At 39.8% G+C, this 17,288-nt stretch overlaps 1 long non-coding RNA gene across 1 annotated transcript; it reads right to left on the minus strand.

Moving 5' to 3' along the window:
• Nucleotides 1-4,140: 4,140 nt before the first annotated feature.
• On the minus strand, nucleotides 4,141-14,226 carry LOC115900031. The gene is made up of 4 exons (XR_004059716.1): nucleotides 14,176-14,226; nucleotides 7,082-7,282; nucleotides 6,159-6,281; nucleotides 4,141-4,670 (listed from the first exon to the last, which is right to left on the minus strand). It is a non-coding gene; the product is annotated as an uncharacterized LOC115900031 (long non-coding RNA).
• Between the last annotated feature and the right edge of the window lie 3,062 nt (nucleotides 14,227-17,288).

A 17,288-nucleotide genomic window follows, 5' to 3' on the forward strand; every position in this document is an offset into this window, starting at 1 on the left:
TCTCTCATCTTGTCAAAGTCATTCTCTGACCAGCTTTGATCCGTTGCTGGCGATGGGCTGCGCTCCTTTGCAGGGGGAGATGCACTCTTATTTTTTGAATTTCCAGCTTTTCTTCCCTGCTTTTTCCCCATCTTTGTGGTTTTATCTGTCTCTGGTCTTTGATGATGGTGACGTACTGATGGGGATTTGGTATAGGTGTCCTTCCTGTTTGATAGTTTTCCTTCTGACAGTCAGGACCCTCAGCTACAGGTCTGTTGGAGATTGCTTGAGGTCCACTCCAGACCCTGTTTGCCTGGGTATCAGCAGCAGAGGTTGCAGAAGATAGAATATTGCTGAACAGCGAGTGTACCTGTCTGATTCTTACTTTGGAAGCTTCCTCTCAGGGGTGTACCCCACCCTGTTAGGTGTGGGGTGTCAGACTGCCCCTAGTGGGGGATGTCTCCCAGTTAGGCTACTCAGTGGTCAGTGACCCACTTGAGCAGGCAGTCTGTCCGTTCTCCGATCTCAACCTCCGTGTTGGGAGATCCACTGCTCTCTTCAAAGCTGTCAGACAGAGTCGTTCGAGTCTGCTCATGCCTCTGCTGTTTCCCCTGTTGTTTTTTAGCTGAGCCCTGCCCCCAGAGGTGGAGTCTATAGAGACAGGCAGGTTTCCTTGAGCTGCTGTGAGCTCCACCCAGTTCGAGCTTCCCAGCGGCTTTGTTTACCTACTTAAGCCTTAGCAATGGCGGGCGCCCCTCCCCCAGCCTCGCTGCTGCCTTGTGGTTAGATCGCTGCAGACTGCTGTGTTAACAATGAGGGAGGCTCCGTGGGTGTGGGACCCTCCCGGCCAGGTGAGGGATATATTCTTCTGGTGTGCCCATTGCTTAAAGCACGGTATTGGGGTGGGAGTTACCCGATTTTCCAGGTGTTGCGTGTCTCAGTTCCCCTGGCTAGGAAAAGGGATTCCCTTGCCCCTTGCACTTCCCAGGTGAGGCGATGCCTCGCCCTGCTTCAGCTCTCGCTGGTCAGGCTGCAGCAGCTGACCAGCACCGATTGTCCGGTACTCCCTAGTGAGATGTCCCCAGTACCTCAGTTGAAAATGCAGAAATCACCAGTCTTCTGTGTCTCTCGCGCTGGGAGTTGGAGACTGGAGCTGTTCCTATTCGGCCATCTTGCTCCGCCCCCTCCTCCACATACTTTCAATGTTTCAACTATAAATTTTAGAAAACACACATTCCCATCCAATGACATTCTTTTAATCCAAGCATACATGTGGTACATTTAAGTTGTGTTTTTATGTGAATTTGAGTTGCTTTTGGCTTCAACCTGATTCAGAAAAACACAAGTCATTTTTGCTGCTAGGAGTTGAGGAATCCTTTGTATCTGAAAATACACATTGGGATAAAGCCCCTTATTTAATGTGTCTGTCATTCATTTTTCCAGAAATCAATTTGGGGTGTTAACATTTGCAGTGCCATAAACGCAAGAGTCAGCCCTTACCCCTACAGGCAGCTAAACATACAAGTAGATGTCTAGCCCTTTCTTTTCGTAGTTTCCTCCTGCCCTTATACCCAGAAAAGTGGACACATGCATCCTCAAGTAAATGCAGCATTTTTCAAACTCCTCTCCTTGAAAGCTATAGACTCCCATATGTCAACTGCCTACCTAGGATCCATGGCCACTCAGGTGGATCCAAATGAAAGCTCCCTCCTCTGAGGAAAATAGTTAATGGCTTCATATATTGCAACTCCATCAATAGCTTATCCAAAAATATCACCTTTATAATACAGAGCTCTTGGTCTCTATACAAAGAACGCCCAGAATAAATATGATGATAACAGGAAAACAAAGACCAAGCATTCTGAAGGCATAATGTCTTCTATTTTTCACATATGACCAACTAAACTAAGAGCACCTCAAATATCCTCATTTTCTGCTTAAGAAGAGTAACAAGAAGTACCCTCATTTTCTACACAAGAGGGACGACTAGTGGTCAAGAGATGTACTTGTCTCTTGATTTTTCATGCCTTGAATTCATAGAATCATATTTTTGCAATTAAAATTGTAGATAACTTACTTTAGGTTTATTACTGAGGAGAACGAAGCCATGAAAAGAAGTAAATTAATTACTCAAGTTTCCCTATTTAGTGGTAGATGTAAGTCTCTTTCTAATATATAACCCTTCTTAGGTCTAATTGTCTTTGGTTGTGAATATGCAGTGGGAAATAATTAGCTCAGATTCCTTTGGTGTTGTCCGGAAGAATTTGGTTCTTTGTGCAAAGACAAACTGCAACCTCTATGCTCGAAAACTGGGAATCTTATGATTCAGTCCTCCTAGAGAATTTTCATAGGGGTTTGTTTTAGTTTCTGACTGCTTTGGTTTTTTTGGTTTTTGTTTTTTTGTTTTCTTGAGATGAAGTTTTGCTTTTGTTGCCCAGGCTGGGGTACAGTGGTGCAATCTCGGCTCACTGCAACCTCCGCCTCCCAGGTTCAAGGGATTCTCCTGCCTCGGCTTCAGCCTCCTGAGTAGCTGGGATTACAGGCATCTGCCACCACGCCCGGCTAATTTTTTGTATTTTTAGTAGAGACAGGGTTTCACCATCTTGGCCAGGCTGGTCTCAAACTCCTGACCTCAGGTGATCTGCCCACCTCGGCCTCCCAAAATTCTGGGATTACAGGCATGAGCCACCACACCCGGCCAGTTTCTGACTGGTTTTGAAGCCTCCTGAAAAGAAGTAGATGTTACAAGTTTATTTTGTTGATAAGTGTACATTGAAACTTCTCTAACTGAGTTATTGTTGAGCAAGTAGATGGAAACTTGGAATGCTGTACCAAGAGTAAGCTCACCATCCTTCTATCCACATACCTAAACATCTCAAAAACCCAGCTGCCAAAGCCCTACATTCCTTAGACCATGACTAAATGTTAACACTCTTGCCTGATTATATGTGTTTAGAAATAAATATGTACCAACAAGTTCATAATTTTAACTAAATTTAATTGTGCTTTAGAAACTTGAAATAGCTAGTAGATAATGAGTGTGTCTGGAAGTGATTGTTTTAAATTCAGCACTTAAGCAAAGATCTCTGAGAATCATCTAAGCATTTGCTTTTCATCACTCCATCAGTGTTTCTTAATTTTAACACAACATGGGCCTGTGGGCAGAAGACTCCTACACAAGAGGGGAAAAAAAACTCTTCCTAAACGTGACTAGTATAACAACAACACTGGGACATTAAAGGAAGGAAAACTAAGAAATATTCTCTTGAAAGTGAACTGACTGAGCTGAATTTGTAGCCAAGCAATGTGCAGGAATGAAGTAATTCTGGTATTTCTGTCCTCCTACTCAAAGATGTTCCAAATCACATTTTCTGGTGTACACAATGTCTCAATACTGCTCACAGTAACCATATCCTCTGATAAGACCAACATATGAAGAAGTTTTGGGGGATGAATTATTTATGATGAACTTCAAAGATTGCAGAATTTCACAAGTTTTAAGTAGACAAGAGGCAAAGAACCTCCTCAAGAAAAATAGTCATATATGAGTAAAAGTCAATGGTTCAGACTACCTCTTCTATGAAAGTATTTTCTTGGACTCTCAATGGAAAGTTCTCTTTTTCTTATTTGAATCATCAATCTCAATCTCTACAAATTATCTCAAGTACATAAAGGGTGAATTCTGTGTCCCACATGAAGTTGTACAGGTGGTAAGTGGTAGTAGTAGGTACTTACTGTCTTATTCAACACTGGTGAAGCACTTATGGTGTGCCATGAGCCATGCTTGGTGTTGAAATCACTAGGAAAGTGAAAGTCTAATAACAGAGCCAGATTTCTTAAATTCTAATACAATGGTGTATGTACTTCGATAATGTATTATCCAAACATTTATTGATAAGAAGATCATATGTCCCAGTTTGCCCATCTTACACCTGTTGTGCCAACAGAATGATTGCATCCTAGTTCGGATAGCAAATTATATATTTACCCTATTTATTAAACAACTCATGCATGTCAAGCACCAGAAATAAAAGAAAATTTCTGCATTTAAGGAGTTAAATATTTAATAGAAGAAATAGACAAATAAACAATTTTAATGCATGTGATAAATGTTATATATAATAGATATATGTAGAAGGGCTTCAAAGTTTATTTGTAGCGTATCTGTTCCAGACCAGGCATCAGGAATACTTTTCAGTGTCCAAAAGGCATATGGCAGGTAGTCTTAAACGAAAAAAAATGAGTTAGTTAAGTGAAGAAAGAACATTCCAAATAGAAGGAGATGTAGTTGCCAAGGCAAAGGAACAAGAGAGATTGTAGCAATTTTCAAGAACTGAAAGCATTTGATCTGTCTGGAACATTGCCTACAAGCAGGGAGGTATAGAAGATGGAGCTGGAGGGATAATAGCTGGATCATGAAGGACTTAATTTGCCAATTTAAGGTCTGAACTGAATTCTGAGGCTGGAGGAGTTATTGATGCATAAAACACTGGGTCGCTTTAACTGTAACATGGAGCATAAAATAGAGAGGGCATGACTACAGAGAGATGTAAGCAGATGTTTTTGGGTGGGATTTACATAAAATCTCTTTAAGTGACCTTAATTTGGCATGAGTTTTTCTCTCCTCCATTGTATTGCTTTCTCCTTGGAATATGAATGTGATGGCTGGATTCCAGCAAACATCTTGTGACCTTGAGGAAGGAAGTGACATGTAGTGAGTGAGCAAGGAAAAAAGAATGAATCTGGATTTTTATTACTTTGTGCATTCATCTTACTAGTTATAGATCACCTACCTCTGCATTATCCCATCCCTTTTACTCTCTCCTTCCACAGAGTGAACCATGACCCTCTAATTGGTGTACATCATCCCATAAATGTTTATTTTATTGCATATTAACCTAAAATAAATGTATCATTTTGTGTTATATTAATTAGGATGCATATTAAGTTTCTATAACAAAGAAATCCCAAAATATAATGGTTCAAAAATTCCATGGCTCATGGAGTCCAGTGATAGGCTAGCAATTCAGGGCAGATGTCTTTACCCACAAGGTTAACCAAGATCTAGGTTTCCTCTCTTGTTGCTGCCTCATGATCTTGGGTGTCTTCATAGCTGAAGCTGGCATTCTTGCATTCTAGCCATTGGAAAGGGAAAAGAGAGGGAGGGTGGATGTGCAGTCCCCTTTCACATTTATGGATATAATATTGAAGTTGTACATATAATTCTATTCACATCATATAGGGCAGAATTTGACTCATGGCTGTACCTAGCTTCAAGGGAAGCTGGATAATGTCTGCCAGTATGACTGTACACCACTGCTGAATCTTGAGCAATGGGCTCTTCTCTCGTTGGAAGAGAGAAGGGTAGACTGGATTCTTTTTTTTTTTTTTTTTGAGACAGAGTCTCACTCTGTTGCCCAAGCTGGAGTGCAGTGGCACCATCTCAGCTCACTGCAAGCTCTGCCTCCTGGGTTCATGCCATTCTCCTGCCTCAGCCTCCAGATTAACTGGGACTACAGGCGCTCACCACCACGCCCTTTTTGTATTTTTAATAGAGACAGGGTTTCACCATGTTAGCCAGGATGGTCGCGATCTCCTGACCTCGTGATCCACCCGCCTCGGCCTCCCAAAGTGGTGGGATTACAGATGTGAGCCACTGCGCCTGGCTGGGTAGACTGGATTCTAAGCCAGAGTTAGTAACTTGTAGGTTTTTAACATTTATATAAATGACTGCATTGTGTATATCTTTCAGTAATTAATTTGTTAAATTTGATATTGCATTTTTTACACTTGTTCCTATTGTTAACATTAAATAAATTTTAGCCATTTTAATAATTGTATTGTACTCAGTCTAGGGATAAATCATACTTTATCTGTTCATCTACTGGTGGATGAGATATAAAATTCTAGTAAACCGGTCTTCTTTTGTAGTGTAGAACCAATACAAAATCAGTCTAAGCATGTGGGAAATTACATTTAAAAATGGTGGCTTCCAAGTACACCACAAGGCAAGCTATTCCAGAGGTCATAGAATAGAGAGGTGTACTGGCCAAGTTAAGATGCTCAAATCACATGGCTTACTAGATCAATATAAAACATAGTAAGAAGAAAAGGGAAAGATATGGCATAAGTTAATACAGTTAGGATAGGGTACAAGCAAGATAAAGGGACCATGCTACCTGAATCCTGTGTCTCTGTGGCACCAGTGTTCCCTCCTGATGATAAGGTTGTGAGGACCAGAGTTGAATTTTGGCAAGGGGGTCTTCAGATAAAAGGTGGCTGAGCCAACATATAGTCTTGCTCTGTTGAAGAGACCCAGGGGCAATTAACCTGATAAGCAACTATAAATTTTTAATTGCTTTTCCTGGGCAGAGAAGTTGTAGGGCCAGAATGGACCGCCAATTTAAGACCTCATGACTACTGACTGCTGCTTCATGCATATCATCAATATTAGGTGCTTCAGTGCCTCATATCTATTTAATGAATTATAAATATTTAGATTCTCTTCATTTTTCTTTCCTTTTTATCCGTGTTTAGCACTCCTATGCTCTAATGACTTTATCCATGTCTGTCATCTTATAGGTCACTATCTTATATATAATTAAACATATTAAATGAGTTTCATCAATCCCATTTGTATTTCTTATCTTCTACAACAGAATTGAATATTCTAAAATAACATAAAAATACATAGTGTAAGTTGGGGCAGACCTTTCCTATAAGAGGGGAAAGCCTTTACCACTAACTTCATGACATAGCCAAGAGTAGTTGTCAGACCTCTTCAAAGTGGAAGAAGAGATGAAGACATGCCTGGTTTCTTTTTTCAAAATCACCCATAAGGTAAGTCACTTCACCTCTCCAAGTGGTAAGTGAGGGGATATAGAGAGGTCAGGAAGGTTATACAAATGCAGATAGTTCCACTTAAAAGACAACATCAGCAGTGTGGAATATTTCCCTCTCAAATGAAACTAGAAATTCACACATGAAGAGTCCAAACATTACTGTTATAACCTACAAGGCTGGCATCAGGGAATGTAGCTTACATCTGGCAGAGAAGTAGGTTTCATAATATTGAACTCCGGAATTAGGCTGACTTACTCACAGTCAGTACTGGACCGACACAAGCTTCATTCATGGGGAAAAGATTTTCATGACTACAATTCATATGGCCCATAATCTTGAGAGCAATTGCGAGCAGTGTCAATTCCCAGATTTGCTTGACCAGTTCCAGATACCAAATCAATAGTCAGGTTATTCTCTCCTTATAGGGAGGAGCGAGTGAGGGTGGATGGAAATGAAGCATCTGGAGCAGAAAAAAAAAATGTTCTTACTGACAGTTTCCAGTTTTTATCTTAATCTACTGGGTTTAACCATTAAAAGTAAAATCAGACAAGGAGAAGATCATTCTATTATGGTAGCCCCGTTCCTATGTTTACAAGGCCTATTTCCTAACACCAGCCATTACTCCTTTGGGTTCTTCCTGGAACCACTGCTAATGTAGAGAGCACCCTCCAAAGTCAAGTGTAGAATAAACTCTCAAAAGGTTCTGAACATGTCAGAGTGGTAAACTAGTTATGTTAGCTCCAAGTCCACTCCATATCAATGCTGAAATTCACTCTTTATCCATTTCCCATTTCAAATTTTGTCTAGCATCATTGTTCAATGACTCATGAGAAATTAATATTCAAAGATTAAAGATATCACTGTCAAAAATCTAATTATTTTGCCATTGTGACTTGAAGTTGAAGTTGTGGGGAAAAGAGAGATCAGACTGTTACTGTGTCTATATAGAAAGAAGTAGACATAAGAGACTGCATTTTGTTCTGTATTTGAGATGCTGTTAATCTGTGACCCTACCCCCAACCTTGTCCTTGCAAGAGACATATGCTGGGGTGACTCAAGGTTTAACGGATTTTGGGCTATGCAGGGTGTCCTTTGTTAAACAAGTGCCTGAAGGCAGTATGCTTGTGAAAAGTCATCACCATTCTCTTAATCTCAAATACCCAGGGACACATACACTGCCAAAGTTCGCAGGGACCTCTGCCTCGGAAAGCTAGGTATTGTCCAAGGTTTCTCCCCATGTGATAGTCTGAAATATGGCCTCGTGGGAAGGGAAAGACCTGATCATCCCCCAGCCTGACACCCATGAAGGGTCTGTGCTGAGGAGGATTAATATAAGAGGAAAGAAGGCCTCTTGGCAGTTGAGATAGAGAAAAGCATCTGTCTCCTGCCTGTCCCTGGGCAATGGAACATCTTGGTGTAAAACCTGATTGTATGTTCTGTTTACTGAGAAAGGAGAAAACTGCCTTAGGGCTGAAGGTGGGACGTGCTAGCAGCAATGCTGCTCTTTATGCACCAAAAAGGTTTATGGAGATGTTTTCATATGCATATCAAGGCACAGCACTTTTCCTTAAACTTATTCATGTCACAGAGATCTTTATTCATATGTCTTACTGCTGACCTTCTCCCTACGATGATCCTATTATCCTGCCACTTGCCTTTTTCTAAGATGGTAAATACAATGATCAATAAATACTGAGGGAACTCAGAGACCGGTACCGGCGTGGGTCCTCTGTATGCTGAGCACCGGTCCCCTGGGCCCACTTTTTCTTTCTCTATACTTTGTCTCTGTGTCTCATTTCTTTTCTCAAGTCTCTCGTTCCACCTAATGAGAAATGCCCACAGGTGTGGAGGGGTAGGCCACCCCTTCAGAAATAAATGAAAAAGGAGAGTTTAAAGGGCAGCCTCTCTAATTTCTTAATTCTATTCATTCTACCAGCTAAAGGGGTTCTTAGCGGCACAGAAGAATTTAGTCTTTCAGAAGTTACATCTTGGGCTGCACTCTTAGAACTAATTTAGTGCTTTCAAGGTCTCAAAATATGCATAATTTCAATAACATGTCTCGCTTATTAAATGACCTACAAGATTAATAGGACATGTAATATTATCCCAGCACCTGTTTCACACCTAAAAGATATAAGAAAAAATAGTATCTGCTAAATTATTTATCTCAGGCAAAATTATGTTCCTCCAAACTGACTATTTTTAGTGTCACACATCATAGCAAACCCCAGTGGTACCTGAGTTTAAAAAAATAGAGAGAAAAACTTCGTTTCAACTTCATCAGAATGCTAATATATCTATGCCAGATGTTTAGTGTCTACAAATTGTGAATTTAAAATCAAGCGGGAAAGATCTCCCAGCAAATGGTTCATGTAGGTCTATGTATTTGCCATTTTTTAGTATCTAGGGGTGGGAGGCTTGGTCGGGAAAATTCGTTTATGCTTATCGTTTTGTCACTCAGACTGTGGCATTTAAGATATTGCATCCTTCTTGCAATGTTTGGAAATTTTAATGGTGGCAGCCTATGAATCCATTTTGAGATGCCTTCTTTCCTGCCCAGAATATCCAACTGCTCGTTCTAGTGAGCAGACACATCCATCCCAGTGCCCTCAGAGGTTTTCTAGTGTTGCTTGCTGTAGAATTGCGTAAGCCTGTAACACTGGCCTCCTAGGGAGGCTTTTCCCCAACTCTCTAAATTCACTGCTCCAGAGGATTTGCCCTCAGCAGATTCCTGAAAGGAACCTATAGTTGTTTTCTGAAGTTGTGCCCCTAGGGCCATAATAAAGTCCAATAACTCAAATGCTCCTCAGGGGAGTGTGTGTGTGTGTGTGTGTGTGCACGCGTGCATGCCTGCCTGTGTGCCCTGTACAAGTGAATTAATCCTCTAATGTTTGATTTCATTCCATTGTACTTGTATGTCTTTTAGGAAGGTTCTAACCATCCCTCCTGCTTAATTTTCTCCCTTTCCTTCTCTACCTCATGAAGTACTATGATTTTGCTCGCCATAAATGTCTTTTTGACAATTAAGAACAAACTGGTTTCGTATCTCTTATTTTTAAAGAAATGCGAACCAAAACGTGGAGGAATGTATTTGAAAACAGAATGTCTGGGCCAGAAATCAAACTTTGAGTTTAAGTACCTATTGATGAAACAAACCCTCCTCACCTTCACCTTCCTTGGTTGATGACTCTGAGCTCCTTTAGCTAAACTTTAACCTTTAACCAGGGCTGGTCTCAACTCGCTGCACTGCCTATTGAACCTTTAATATTTCCTCTGTGTTCTGCCTTCCGTTAGCATTTTAGACCCCTGATTTTCTCAGGAATGTTTACTCTCAGAATAAGCAATTCCTATATTCTCCACCCGTAGAACCCGGCACCTTCAGACTCTCCCAGGCATTCTTTTCGTATGATGCTAATCTTTATTTTCTCCTTTGAAATTTGTCCAGATTTTCCTGCCACCACTGTAGATGCAGGGCTGTTTCAATCTTTAAGGGAATCCAATTTTTAAATTCCCCAAGGCAACATCTCACTTGCCTCAGTATAAAAGACAGACCATAGCCAGTTGCTTTTCCTATATAAAATTAAAAAGTTACGTCTCAGCAGTTTCCCAAACCTGGCCTTCCTTGAGGCAATCATTCCAGTTTGCTTTCTAAAATTTTGCCTTCCTTTTTTGGTCCCCAGTCAAAGCTTCTGCCAGGGCAGTGCCGTCCTTCTCTTCTAATGCCTTCCATGAGCACTTGGTTTGGAATTCATCTCCATTTTCCTTAATATTTTTATATGCCCTGTCCTTAAAATTTTCATTGTCCATTTTACAAAAGCAAGACTATTTCCTAGGGTCTCCAGTGTTTTCCTAAAGGAATTTCTCCTCTTCTAGCTAAGTCAGCCTATCTTTCAGTCTATATATGTCTGTGTGTGTGTGTGTGTGTGTTTTACTATGTCAAGCCTCTCCAATTTACCCTTGAATTCCTAATCAAATCAAACTAATAATCTACTCTCAGCATGAAATTCTGTGGTTGTCTTCCTATTTAGTCAGCAATAATTTCTTTACTTAAATTCCCTCAAAATGGCCTCTCTTTTTTGGTGCCCTGATCCGTCTTTTGTTTAAAAGTAATAACATCTACCAGAGGTTGGGTTTCAATTCTGGTCTGAACTTATGTTATTTTCAAGCCCAAAGCCAATATAAAAACATGATGAAAAATGTTTAACAACTGTCCGGCAGGGAGAAGAACCCTGATTTGCAGGGTTTACTGATTTCAGTCATGTAAAAATTCTCAGAGTTGTCAATTTCAAGCTACCATTATGTCATTAACCACCTCACGAAATTACTGAGGATTTAACAATCTGCTTGCATGAGCTGATGCAAGCTGGCCTTAGCACACAATTGGGTGGCCCTTTCACCCATGACAAGCCATATAGCCAAGATACCCGAGACTAGTTTCCCTCAAGTTCTCTACATTTTATTCATTTTGCTTGAAAGCAAAATAGAATTTGAGACAGCAACCTAGAGCTACATATGTAGGCCTACTTCTAAAAGTGTAAAACTAGAACCTCTGCTAGTGTTCGATAATGTATGTGGAACTCGGTAATGCCTTATAGCTTAAAATCAGCCAGTCATGTTCTGTCAATAATGGCTTAAAGATTTAATCCTGCCTCAGTCTGACCTCCAATACTTGGTCCAGATGTAGGATCAGGTCAAGATGGAACAGTGTGCATTTTCGAGGCCTCACGATTTGATTAAGATATCACCTTGGCCAGTGCCTTTGCTGAAACCTGCTGAGAGGGTTGCTTTTGCTAAAAGAAGGGCGGTCAGGACCAGATGCTGTATGTTTAAGACCTTCTGTGCAGTCCTGCCTTTCTAAAATCAGTCACACTCATGTGGACAAAGATACATTAAGAAACCCACTAAGGTAAAAATCCACCCCCTCCCCAGCCATAGCCTAGCATAGTATCATCAAAGCATAGACCTACCCACCCTGCTCACACTGAAAGCCTCTTTATTCCATATGTTCTCTATTTTCACAAATTATATTTCTTATTTCTCAATCTTGGGATTCAAGAGGTCCAATAAATAGCATACATCTATACTAACCCATTTAAGAAATGAGATAAAGCAGGATGGTAGATAGACATCAGAACGTCTTTTTTTTTTTTTTTTTTTTTTTTTTTCCTGGTGAAACTGAACTGAAAAATATGACTTACATGTGTGGGCAAATGGGCTTCCTAATTCTGAACCCTAGAACCTAAGACATAGGCTGAGATCACCTAAGGCAGTCCTCCCCACACCAACAGGGCAGGACTAGCCCTTATAATTCTTCTGGAAAGAAGCAGAGCATTGCATGCACTTCAGGCATGGAGGAACTCTCCTAAGAAAGAGAGAGAAAGAAGCCAAGCCATGCAGGTTCATTTCCTTATGTCAAACTCACAAAAAATTTACTCTTCCTCCTCTGGAGAAGAAAACGTGAGAAGCTGCACTAGTCAATGTCCCTCTAATGGAGCAAAACATCATCATAAGGATTTTAACTTAACCATAAAAAAGATATTGCTTCCCAATTTTTCCCCTATTAAAAACAATATTGCAATACAAATCCTTATCCCTACCTCCTTATGCAATGTGCAAGAGTATCCTTGGAAATACACCTAGCAGAGGATTTGCTGGTCATAGTATATCATATGGGAAATACTGTTAAATTGCTCTCCACAGTGGTTGAATGAACCAATATTTCCACCATTAGAATATAAGTTCCCATTGATCTCTATCCTTGTCAAGGCTTAATATTGTATGAATTTAAAAAAACAGTCTGCTGGGTATAAAATGTTATGTCAACATAAAAATGGCTTTAATTTGTATTTCCATTTTCCTGGTGAAGTTGAATTTCTTCTGTGTTTACTTATCATCAATATTGCTTATCATATGATTTCCCCTTTCACTTTTCTTGTTTGTATTTCCATCATTTTGTTTGACTTCTTACCAATTTATAATGGGCCTTTTTCTTCCTTTTTAAATTCGGAATGCAAATCTAAGATCAATAATATGTGTTACAAATCTTTCTCTTTTTTGTATTTTCTATTTTTCTCCCTATATTCTATTTTAGAATTTGGCAGAGGAGGGTGGTAGGGTGGAGCTGAGATTTATTTTCCTGTTGACTCCTTCACTCTTTTCCTGTATCTAAACGTCTGTTTAATCCATCAAATTTTAAATATCAGCAGGAAGATATTATGGGAAGAAGAAAAAGAAACTTCAAGGCCAGGCATGGTGGCTCACATCTCTAATCCCAGCACTTTGGGAGGCCGAGATCAGGAGTTTGAGACCAGCCTGACCAAGAAGGTGAAACCCCATCCCTACTAAAAATACAAAAATTAGCCAGGTTGGTGATGCATGCCTGTAATCCCAGCTACTGAGGAGGCTGAGGCAGGAGAATTACTTGATCTCAGGAGGCAGAGGTTGCAGTGAGGAGAGAGTGTGCCACCGCACTCCAGCCTGGGAGACAGAGTGACTCCATCTCAAAAAAAAAAAAGAAGAAAAGAAACTTCATATCAATCAAGTTTTTTCCTTGGCCATAACCTCTGAATCTACTTCTTTCTTTAAATTCTTCCCTCATTTAGCCTCCCCCAACCTCTTAATTCCCCCAAATAATTTGCTCTCTGTACCTAACTAATATTATGTCTTCTGAAAAGCAAAGTCTTGAAGTTACCTAAACCTGAGAAGGCAATCTGAGGACTCTTTTCACATTTCCAAGCAGTATCTCAAAATATTCATTCACCAAAAGGGAGGTTTTGCTGTATGGTGGTCAACAGCATGTTGGTCTGGACTTGCCCAGCACCGCAGCAATTACATTGCTCAAAGGATAAAGTCCACAGTAGTCAGGACAAGTTGGTTACCCTATTCTTTTACCAATAATATATGTATTTCACCATACTCTACTTGTTTTTTTAGGATAAATTTTTAGATATGGAATGACTAGATCAAAGTGCATTTATTGCTTAAGGATTTTAGTAGGTATTGAAAAAAGCAACTTTCTAATATAACTGAATCTATTTTAAATCCCTTAGGCATTGACAATAGTTTCCAGACATTTTTAATGAGCCAGAATAGAACTGTCAGCAACATCAGAGAGCCAGAGTGTATTGCAGACTTCACGTTAACAGATGAGGACACTGAACCAGGACTGTCTTCCATATTTGTAGGACCTTTAGCATCTCTGCCCCATAGGCAGAACCCTCTCCCGTCACTCCCTACTCACACATGCCTCTCCCTGTGACCATCTCACATTTCTAGGGGTTAAAAACAATACCTTTCCATAAAAAGTAAAATATATATAGCATCATCTCCAACAATGTAAAGACATTTGCTTACCAGTTTTTCTGTACCAAGCACAATGTTAGACACTGCAGATCTGAAATAAATTTTAAAAATTCACTGCCTTTAAAATTTACTTATTTCGAGGAGACAAACATATAAACAATACTTAAAATATCTATAGCCTTAACTTTAACCTTTCCAAAACCATTCTATAGTCTTAGTACTCTGGAGAGAAAAAGAATAATAGATATTTTTTCCTCAATAGTGCAATAGAGTATTAGGGTGTTTCTCTTCCAATTGCAAGTCTCAAATTTGTTAATTTCCTAGAAAATGTGGTTTTTGCGCTACTGGCAATTGTATCCATTATGAATCCATTTTACAATGAACTTAAATTTTAAAAAGAAATGATTCAAAACTTCAACATCTATTGTATCAAAAATCATCTCTACGGTGTTGCTGATAATGTTTCTAATAGTGGATCATGGGCTTTTTAATCAAGTAAGTGGCTTTTATAGTTACAAAGGCTTGGTATAAACCAGAGGAAGCGGGTCAGAGTTCAACTCACTTTTGAAACTGGCCAGAAAACAGGTTTTGTGATGATCATCTCTGTAGGTCTAACACATTCACACAGAAGTTGCCAACACAGATTGGAAAAATAAAATACCCCACAAGAACCAGTGGAGTGGTTAAATCAGAAAAAATAAATCAGCATGTGGAAAGAATGCACATCTTCACATTATTTGCGCTTCACACTATTTGAGTTTTAGACATTACCATCACTGCTTGTCTTTTCTTTTTCCTAAAAGTGGAAACTCCTGGAAATCAGGGTTTCCTCCGCTTCCCTAGAGCATCTAGCTGTGAAATTCGTGACCACTAGAGGAGTAAGAGTCAATTGAATATTCTAACTAGGAGTTGCTGATATTTCCATTTCAACCCCTGTAGTTGGTAATAATTCTAAAACATACTGCTCCCTTTCCTGTGAGGAAAAGCCACCTTTCTGTAAACAATTGAATCCTTCTTTAATGATTCTGAAGTTTGGTGCCTCAGGGACACCCTCAGAAACAAGTTTCCTTTGCCCCAAACTGTAACTGTAGAAAGTGTGGGAGGTTGGCCTTCTTACACTTAATCCTTTAGTAATAGGTTTTTCTTAAACTTGCTTCTTTCTTCCAAAAGAGAAGTAAAAAAAAACAAACTGTCTAGGGACATTAAGCCATAAACAATTTTAACTAAACATTTAATAGGACCCCAAATTGTAAATGTTTATAATATGCTCATTCTGGGCTCCTATTTTTAGACCCTATTCAGAAATTAGAGTCACAGGCATGACCTTTGTTAAAGGATTAGGCTGTCTGTTCTCAGTCACCAACTTCTCTCCTAATATGGCCAGTTGCTTTGCAAAAGTAAGAGTAGACTCAGCTATGGATGGATTCATACACATTCATCTTTGCTGAAAAAACTAACAGCTCAATGAGCACATACTTCTTGTGCTCTTTTAACATATGAAAGATAATATTAAATATTTTGCCATCTACCTGGCATGAAGCCATGAGGTAAACAATTCAAATCAACCAACATTTATCAAAAACTAACCTGCCACAGCAAATATCTACCATTGATTCTCAGTGAATTTGAGGGAATTGACAGATTATATCACTAACAGCTCTACAGCCCAACTAGCTGTATATGCTGGGCAGGATTAAGGAAATGGGGCTAGCCAGTGCCGCTGTTTGAGATCAGAAATAACCTTATTGAGTATTTTGAAGAATGCTCCAAGGTCCCACTAGAGCCATCTTCTCACTTACCTGGGGTGAAAGTCTCACCAATAAAGTTGACTCTCCTGAGACCGTCAATAAAGAAGTATTTGTTGAATTTGTTTGCTTCTCTGTATTTCCCTAACTAGATTAGAAGTTGCTTAATAGCTACATGAAAGGTATTCATGATTGTTTGCCTAATTAATTAATAGAACATATTTCTATCGGATTATTTCTAGGAGACCTTGTTAAAGTGTTATCTGGGAAGTGAGGGACGCCTGAAGACTCAGTCTTTCTTTCTCCCACAGCAGCTTTTGAGCTCTTGATTCCTCAAAGCCTGAGAGTCTCATGGCATCTGTTGTTTGAATTCATTTCTTCCCTGAGCCCCCAGAACTGACAGATCAACTATTTATAAAAGTAGGGAGGAGGGACAGTCATTGGTGGTCAGTTTGACATAGATAATGTGTGCCTTTAGCTACAGTTTGCTTCTCTTCCCCTTCACCTTCTAGTCTCTCACTAAAGGTTTCCAAAATTCTTTAAAACAATGAACAGAGAACCAATCTGCATGAGCAAATCATTGGATAAGCACCAAGGCTCATTGTCATGATTCTCTTCATTTTGTCACAAACCCTAACAATGACTCAGGAAGGAAGATATTATCCCATTCTACACTGGAGAAGTGTAAAGGCTCAAAGAGAGGTTGACTTGTTACCTAAGGTCACCCAGCAGACAAGCAACAGAGCCAGACTTTGAACTTAAGACTGTCTGACTCCAAAGTCTTCTCCACTTTTCATCATTCGGGGCCAATGCCTTGACTAAGTCTCAGTTTCATCTGTAGCTTGAGGATTTCATATTAGACAACTTTGAGTGTTCTTCCCAGTGAGCCCTTCAGAATTTGTGTTCAATTATCTCATTTTCCAACAATTGAACATCCATTTGACCCACGACAAAATTGAGACCCAGAGAAGTGAATTGACTTGCCTAAATTCAGTGGGCACCTCATTGTAGCCCCTGGGCCAGCCCCTACACTCTAACATCCATCCCCAGTCTCTTTAACATCTGACATCTTTAAACTGGCCTATCAGGGCCTAATCTTTCTGGCTTTTCTGAATGCCATTTTCCCCTTTACTTTTTACAGTCTGACCATGATTGCCTGGTCTACCTATCCTTACCCTCTGTTTCCATCCCCAAACCTTTGAATTGGGATAACACCAACTCATTCTTTAGGTCTCAGTTCAGATGTCACTTCCCAGGAGTAAGCTTTTTAGCTACCCCCTCCTCTACCCGACACATAGGAGCCCAGTTGAATTTGAATTTTGGATAAACAATGAATAAACTTTTTTATAACTGTGTCCCAAATACTGCATGAATCATAATTATACTAAACAGTTCATTGTTTATCTGAGATTCTAATTA

This window comes from Rhinopithecus roxellana, chromosome 10, assembly GCF_007565055.1.
Source record: "Rhinopithecus roxellana isolate Shanxi Qingling chromosome 10, ASM756505v1, whole genome shotgun sequence".
Taxonomy (NCBI): domain Eukaryota; kingdom Metazoa; phylum Chordata; class Mammalia; order Primates; family Cercopithecidae; genus Rhinopithecus; species Rhinopithecus roxellana.